General features: G+C 44.6%; 1 long non-coding RNA gene across 1 annotated transcript; it reads right to left on the bottom strand.

Moving 5' to 3' along the window:
* Window positions 1–578: 578 nt before the first annotated feature.
* LOC133257232 (uncharacterized) lies at window positions 579–6,192 on the bottom strand. The gene is made up of 3 exons (XR_009739463.1): window positions 4,157–6,192; window positions 2,709–2,791; window positions 579–2,111 (listed from the first exon to the last, which is right to left on the bottom strand). It is a non-coding gene; the product is annotated as an uncharacterized LOC133257232 (long non-coding RNA).
* Window positions 6,193–8,297: the final 2,105 nt, after the last annotated feature.

Raw genomic sequence — 8,297 nt, 5'->3', positions numbered from 1 at the left:
AGGTAACTGAGAACACAAAATATTTGTATTTTTCTTTTTTATAGCAATCCAGGGAGGTAATCCAGGCTGCTATGATGGCTCATAATAATGAGAGACCTGGCTCTTTCTCTTTTGTTTCTCCACCTTCCGCATGATCCATCTTTCTCCACAACACCCAGTGTGGCTGCTCCAGCTCCAACCATCACATCCATATTTTAGCCATCAGGAAAGTAATGCCCTGCCACTTTATAAAGAACACCACTTTTGCTTTCATTCCACTGAAAGGGGATCTTTATAGGCCATAGTTTGGTCATAACTAAAAGTAAGTCTGAGCAACATAGACTTTATTCTGTGCAGTGATATACTCAGCTGACAGCTGGCAGCTTTGGTACAAAGGACGACAGGGAAATGAGTATCAGAAGACATACGTGGATCTGCCACATAGTCAAGCGTAAACTCCCCCTGGCTAAGTTTTCCCATGAGGTGAAAACTATGGAGTGATCAATTCATGTGCTGCTGTCGGCCAGATCTGGGACCTGGAACCAATAGGACCATTGATTTGTCCTTCAGCTGGTATAGACAAGACATAGTAGAATCACTTGGTTTCCTGGCATGTTTAATCACTTTTATAATATTTCAATACATTCAGTGGAAATCTAGTCCATTACAAAAATTTCAAAGGAAAATTTTCCCTAAAACAAAACAAAAACACCTCTAATTTTCTATCCTAAATTTCTTGGGAACTTATTTTTACTCAGTAATTGCAGGCAGATTCTTTACTGTCTGAGCCAGCAGGGAAGCCCTTACTCAATGATAATTTACTATAAATCCTAAGCACTATTTCCATCCAGAGCCAGTCCAAAGACATGATCAGTAGAACATGAATGAATTATTTTACTTCGTGCATTTCTAGGGTTTCCCTGCTGGCTCAGCGATAAAGAAACCACCTGCAATGCAGGAGACACATGTTCAATCCCTGGGTTGGGAAGATCCCCTTGAGGAGGAAATGGCACCCCACTCCAGTATTCTTGCCTGAAAAGTCCCCTGAACGGAAGAGCCTGGCGGGCTACAGTCCAAAGGGTCACAAAGAATCAGACACGACTGAGTGACAGCCTGAGTAAGAGAGAATGCACTTCTATAAGCTCATGAAAGAAACTTGAAGGGAAAACAGTGTGTATTGGTACCTGCTTAAAATCACATTTGTTGATGATGTCGGTAGACAAATTTTGTATTTATATAGGAAACATTGTTTCTGTCAGTGTACACAAAATGATTTCAATCCTTTTTCTGCAGGAGAACAGCTAAGAGGTTTCTGGCAAACACTTAGGGCTTTCGGTTGTGCCAAGGCACCATCAGATCTGCCTCTTCACAACTGTAAATTAATTGTCCCCCCACCCCCACCCCCAGGCCCGGGAAGGAGGCAGTCTTGCCCAAAGCTGTGCATTCCCAATCGCGGGTTTTGCTGTTCACTACCCTGTGGTGCGCTGCCCCCTTGTGGTAAAATGTTAGTATTACAGACCTTTCATCACAGAAAATGGATTTCACCTTCAAAGGCAACTGACAAGCCTTCTCTACAATTCACAGTAGGCACACGCGTTACATTGGACCTTGAGAAAGACATTATCTTACAGAATTTTTTTTGACCTAACTTTATTTTCTTTTTAAAATTAATTTTTATTGGAGTATGATTGCTTTGTTGTTGTTGTTGTTTTTGTTTAGTTGCTAAGTCGTGTCCCACTCTTTGTGACCTCATGAACTGCAGCACGCTAGGCTTCCCCGTCTTTCACTATCTCCCAGAGTTTGCTCAAACTCATGTCCATTGAGTCATTAATGCCATCCAACCATCTCATCCTCTGTTACCCCTTCTCCTCCTGCCCTCAATCTTTCCCAGAATCAGGGCCTTTTCCAATGAGTCAGCTCTTTGCATCAGGTGGCCAAAGTATTGGAGCTTCAGCATCAGCATCAGTTCTTCCAGTGAATATTCAGACTTGGTTTCCTTTAGGACTGACTGGTTCATCTCTTTGCTGTCCAAGGGACTCTCAAGAGTCTTCTCCAGCACCACAATTCAAAAGCATCCATTCTTCGAAGCTCAGCCTTCTTTATGGTCCAGCTCTCACATCCGTACATGACTACTGGAAAAAAATAGCTTTGACTATACAGAACTTTGTCGGCAAATGTTAGTTTCTGCTGTATAACACTTAAGGAAATTTATCCCCAAAATGTGTGTTTATTAAAATACAAAACAAAACACTTTATCTATAACACTGCAGAGCACGGCTATGTTTATTATGCTTATTAAGCAGTAGATTTATTAGTCAAAAGTTGTCTAATTAGCTATATTACATGCGTCAACTTTACATTTAGCACACCATGAGTGCTGACTTCCGAGAAGAAATATCTGGCTTTTTATAAAGTGAGGGAATCATCTTGTAGAGTAAATAAATAATATGTGCTTCCCCTGCCCACCACTAGTTCATTCTGTAAGTGCTGATTGTAATGTGAAGCATTTCTTAAGTAAGGACTTCTTTATGTCATTACTTTACTTCCTGCAAATATTCTAGAATTTTCCCCCACCTTTCTTGCTCAGGATTTGCATGGGATAGTCATTGCTCTCACAAGCTATTTCTGCATGAACAAGCTGATGAGCATGAACAAGCCACTGTGGGCACCGTGGACCACACAGCCACACAAGCAACATCAAATCAGCAGTGCGGTCAAGAGAGACTCACGGTTCTCCTTCGCCAGAAGGCTGAAGATGCACTTCCTGCTCCTCATTTTAGATCTTCTTCAACTTCTCTGGTCGGTCTGTAGACTGAAAAAAAAAAATACGCAGTTGAAATTATGTTTTATTTGGTGGATTGCTGTGGACTCTAGTCCCAGGGGGCAGCCTCTGAAATAGCTCTGAGGGACTGCTCTGAAGAAGTAGTAAGGGAGGAGCCAGGATAGGAATTTTGGAACAAAAACCAGGTTGTCGAACTTCCCTGGTGATCCAGTGGTTAAGAATTCTCCTGCCAATGCATGGGATGTGGGTTCGATCCTTGGTCTGGGAAGATCCCACTTGCTGTGTAGCCACTAGGCTGGGGCACCACGGCTGCTGAGCCTTTGCTCTTGCGCCCTCCAGCTGCAACTACTGAAGCCCATGTGCTCTAGCGCCTGAGTGCTGCATTTGAGTCCACTCACCACAACTAGTGTGCCCGAGCGCTGCAACTGCTGAAGCGCGCGTGCCTAAAGCCTGTGCTCTGCAACGAGAGGCCACCGCAATGAGAAGCCTGCGCACAACCAGAGAGCAGTCCCTGCTTGCCACAACTAGAGAGTCTGTGGGCAACCAAGATCTCAGCCAAACATTAAAAAACAAACAAACAAACAAAAACCGGTTATTGGAGCATCAAAAGATTGCTGTTAATTAAAGAAAACCAGACATCTTAAATTAATGAATTTAGCACTTTTTTTTGTTTGTTTGTATGAGAGGATGCAGTAGTCACTAAAATCATCCCTTTGATATGCACCTTAACTATTGAGGGCCAGTATCCTGTTCTTCTCCACCCTGAATTCCCTCAGGGTGCACTCTAGGGGCAGCTGCAGTAGCTGATGGCCACAACACCTTGTGTTTCCTGATATGGCAGGCGACATTCTTCATCCACAGGCCCTAAGAATGCTCACTCAGGGGCCTTTCACAGCAAATCAGAATTGTCAGCTCTGGAAGAGGCGTCAGAAACGGCTGAGACCAATGCGTTCATTTGGAGACAGGCTGGGTTCTGCATCCCCTGACCCTGGCCCAGGGCTCTTCTCCGTGCACTGCCCAAGGAAGCGGCTCTACACTCCAGTCCCCCGGAACCAGGACACCTCTCGGGCCTCAAGCCAGAAGCTGAGATCAGATGTGCAAACCACACCATGCTCAGAGGCGATAAGAGTGAGCAAAGTGACTGGAGGAAGAAAGGCAGAGGCTTGGTGCTTAGCACCTGCAGATAAGTGAGTGACCTGGGCTGAACACATTGCTTATCTGGTGAGAGATAACAGTCACACTCCTGTGCTGTGGTAAGAAGCTGGCCTGCTCCTCACGGCCACTGAACAGCTGGCTCTGAAGGATAGACAAGGGGAGACTGTTAGCACCCACCCAGGGGGGCCCTGAACTCCTGGGAGGGCTCAGGAGGGGAGTCCTGGCAGCTAGGCTCCTTACTCATCATGAAGGGCCATCAGGCATGCGCTGGACTTCCCAAATCTGCTCAGTAAAGCTTCTTAGGAGAAACGTCCTAAGCCTCATCATATTTCTCGCTGTTCAGGCTCCCGAAGCTGAAGAAAGCTGTGAAGAATGAACCCAGAGGGAAAAAAAACATCATGAGTTTGTCTCTGGAGAGACTTGACCAAGGTAACATGAAAATAATCACATTGACAATAATCACAGCTAATATTTACTGCTTAGGAACTATGTGGCAGGCACTATACTGTCTCCCCTTCCGCAGTAACATGTTCACTCTTCACCACAAAACTCTGAGGTCAGCACTATTGCTGTGGACATTTGCCATTGAACAACAGGCTTCAAGAGGTTAGGAGGTTTACCCAAAGCCCCGCGGCCAGGAAGCAGAAGATCCAGAAGTACAGAAATGTGGTTCGGGGTCGGGGTGGGATGAATTGGGAGACTGGGATCAACACATATACACTGTTGATTCTATGTATAAAATAGATAACTAATGAGAATATACTGGAACTCGACTCAATGGTCTGTGGTGACCTAAACGGGAAGGAAATCCAAAAAGAGGGGAATTATGTATATGTATAGCTGATTCCCTGGTGGCTCAGATGGCAAAGAATCTGCTGGCAATGTGGGATACCTGGGTTCGATTCCTGGGTTGGGAAGATCCCCTGGAGAAGGGAACAGCTACCCACTCCAGTATTCCTGCCTGGAGAATTCCATGGACAGAGGAGCCTGTCAGTCCCCAGTCCATGGGATCGCAAAGAGTCGGATACGACTGAACAACTTTCACTTTCACAGCTGATTCACTTTGCTATACAACAGAAAGTAACAGGACATTGTAAAGTAATTATACATCAATAAAAATTAATTTAACAAATTGTGATGTAATTTACCTACTTTTAAAGAGGTTCCCTCTACACTACAATGGAAATGAATCAGAAAAAAAAAAAGAATACAGACATATACAAATATATAATTGAATCACTTTTCTGTACAGTTGTAACTAACACTATATTGTAAATCAACTATCCTTCAATCTTAAAAAATGATTTAAAAAAGAAATAAATGTAGCTTGTCCCTCTCTGGAACCTAGATTCTGAACTTCATTTTTTTGATGTATCGGTGGAAGCTGCTGATGCATTTGGGAGGAGTTCGGTGGGGAGAGGAGCAGGCAAGGAGCACGGTAAAGGGAGGAGGGAAGAAGGAAAAGCACCACTCACAGGTGGGCTGGGCAGCACTTTCCACCACACATAACAGTCCATACCCAGGGTTACCTCCTTCATCAGTGACAGAAGCCCAGTCTTTATCACAGTCTATAATGAAGATTACATTTGCCGGCCTCCCCTTCAGGTAGGTGTGGCCACCATAGGGTAGGGGTGGGGGACCCTGAGGAAGAGGGTAGAGCTTAGAGGATGAGGAGCCTGGGTCCTGATGACCTCAGAGCCGTGTTTCTTGTTTAAGCCAGTGACAGCTTGAGAGTCTCTTGTATGCATGGATACTAGTGCTAACTCCTAACTTTCACCCACTTTTTACAAAGGGGAACTCAGGCTCAGAATGAGTAAGTATCTTAATCCAAAGTTGTTATTATTACCTGGCAGAGTTCAGATTTGCTTCTGTCCATCTGACCCTAGAGTTTCTGTCTTTCTAGCACAGTCTATACTAACGAAAGGAACAGTAACATGCATGTATTTAGTGCTTTATAATTTAAAAACTTTTTTTTTTAATATTTTGAAAACATTTAAAAAACCATTAGGCAATGTGTATGGTTTGGGATTTAGGATCTGCAAGCAACAGAAATAGATTCTCCATCAGGAGTCCCCAGCCTCTGGGGTCTGAGGTGCCTGGTGACCTGAGGTGGATCTGATGTAATAATAATAGAAATAAAGGGCACAATAAATGTATTGTGTTTGAATCACCCCAAAACCACCCACACCCACGCCCTGCCCTGCTGGCTGTGGTCTTCCATGAAACTGGTCCCTGGTGCCAAAACAGTTGGGGACTGCTGCTCTAGATAACTTATACTAAAGAGCACTCTATTGGGAGGGTTTGGGATGGGTATCAGTTAGTGTTCCACCAGAGAAGCAGAGTGACTGCAGGCTTATTACAGGGGTTTGACATGCAATTGTGGGAACTGGTTAAGCTGGTTAAGTAGAGTCTGTAAGGCTGCTGTCCTCAGGTCTGATGCTGGAGCTTGGTGTCCACAGGGCAGACGGGGACCAAAAAACCTGTCTACATGCATCTGCAGTCTTGGTTGCCCAGCTGCTGCCCTGCTTCTCTGCCAACATAGCCTGACTTCAATGTGGGAACTACTGCAACCTTCATCTTGCTTGGATTTGTGGGCCCATGATTGGGCCTTGTTGATGAAAATAATTAATAAATCAATAAATAAGAATTCTGTAATAGAAATGCGAGAGTTTTATTTGAGCTAACTGAGGACTATGTGCTTGCGCTCAGTCGTGTCCGACTCTTTGTGACCCTGTGGAATGTGGCTCACCGGGCTCCTCTGTCCATGGGACTTTTCAGGTAAGAATACCGCAGTGGGTTGCCATTTTCTGTTCCAGAGGATCTTCCTAACTCAGGGATTGAACCTACATCTCCTTTATCTCCTGGACTGCAGGCAGATTCTTTACCAGCTGAGCCATCAGGGAAGCCCAAGGATTATGGCCTGGAGATAGCTCTCAGATGACTGAGGAACTCCTCCGGAGAAGCACCATGGTTCTATATCTTGTCTGAACAAAGAACATTAAATAAGTCAGGTACACATTCCATCAAGACGTCAAAAAAGCCAGAGCAGCACGTACACAGTAAGTCCCCACTATATTTTACACGGACATTCTTTACTTTGGGTCAGTGTGCCCTTTTCTCTAATAATTGAGGCAGATGTACAGCGCATGCTTCAGTTCAGTTCAGTCACTCAGTCGTGTCCGACTCTTGGCGACCCCATGGACTGCAGCACACCAGGCTTCCCTGTTCATCACCGATTCCCAGAGCTTGCTCAAACTCATTCCATTGCGTCAGTGATGCCTTCCAACCATCTCGTCCTCTGTCATCTCCTTCTCCTCCTGCCTTCAATCTTTCCCAGCATCAGGGTCTTTTCCAATGAGTCAGTTCTTCACATCAGGTGGCCAAAGTACTGGAGTTTCAGCTTCAGCATCAGTCCTTCCAATGAATATTCAGGACTGATTTCCTTGAGAATTGACTGGTTGGATCTCCTTGCAGTCCAAGGGACTCTCAAGAGCCTTCTCTAATATCAGTTCAAAAGCATCAATTCTTTGGCGCTCAGCTTTCTTTATAGTCCAACTCTCATATCCATACATGACTACCGGAAAAACCATAGCTTTGACTAGACAGACCTTTGTTGGCTGTCTAGTAATGTCTCTGCTTTTTAATATGCTGTCTAGGTTTGTGATAGCTTTTCTTCCAAGGAGCAAGTGTCTTTTAATTTCATGGCTGCAGTCACCATCTGCAGTGATTTTGGAGCCCCCAAAATAAAGTCTGTTTCCACTGTTTCTCCATCTATTTGCCATGAAGTGATGGGACTGAATGCCATGATCCTAGTTTTCTGAATGTTGAGTTTTAAGTCAACTTTTTCACCCTCCTCTTTTGCTTTCATCAAGAGGCTCTTTAGTTCCTCTTCACTTTCTGCCATAAGGGTGGTGTCATCTGCATATCTGAGGTTATTGATATTTCTTCTGACAATCTTGATTCCAGTCCAGCATTTCGAATGATGTACTCTGCATATAAGTTAAATAAGCAGAGTGACAACATACAGCCTTGACGTACTCCTTTCCCTATTTGAAACCAGTCTGTGTTTCCATGTCCGATTCTAACTGTTGCTTCTTGACCTGCATACAGATTTCTCAGGAGGCAGGTCAGGTGGTCTGGTATTCCTATCTCTTTAAGAATTTTCCACACTTTGTTGCTTGAAAGGCCACAAACAGGCTGTTTTAGTTGACATGGAATTCAAGTGAGCTCATCAATAAGCCAGAATAACTTTCTCAGACCTCAGTATGTGAACTTTTCTTTTATCAGCCTGAGTCCTAAGATGGAAGCACTCCTGCTCCCTGATCACTCTGGTTAGCTCAGGAGGGGCTGGGCCCCGCCAGGCCAGTGAGCCTTGGTCCCC

The sequence above is a fragment of the Bos javanicus genome, chromosome 11 (genome assembly GCF_032452875.1).
Source record: "Bos javanicus breed banteng chromosome 11, ARS-OSU_banteng_1.0, whole genome shotgun sequence".
Classification (NCBI taxonomy): Eukaryota; Metazoa; Chordata; class Mammalia; order Artiodactyla; family Bovidae; genus Bos; species Bos javanicus.
The sequence above is the reverse complement of the archived record's forward strand: the minus strand, read 5'-3'. Positions and strand labels throughout refer to the sequence as shown.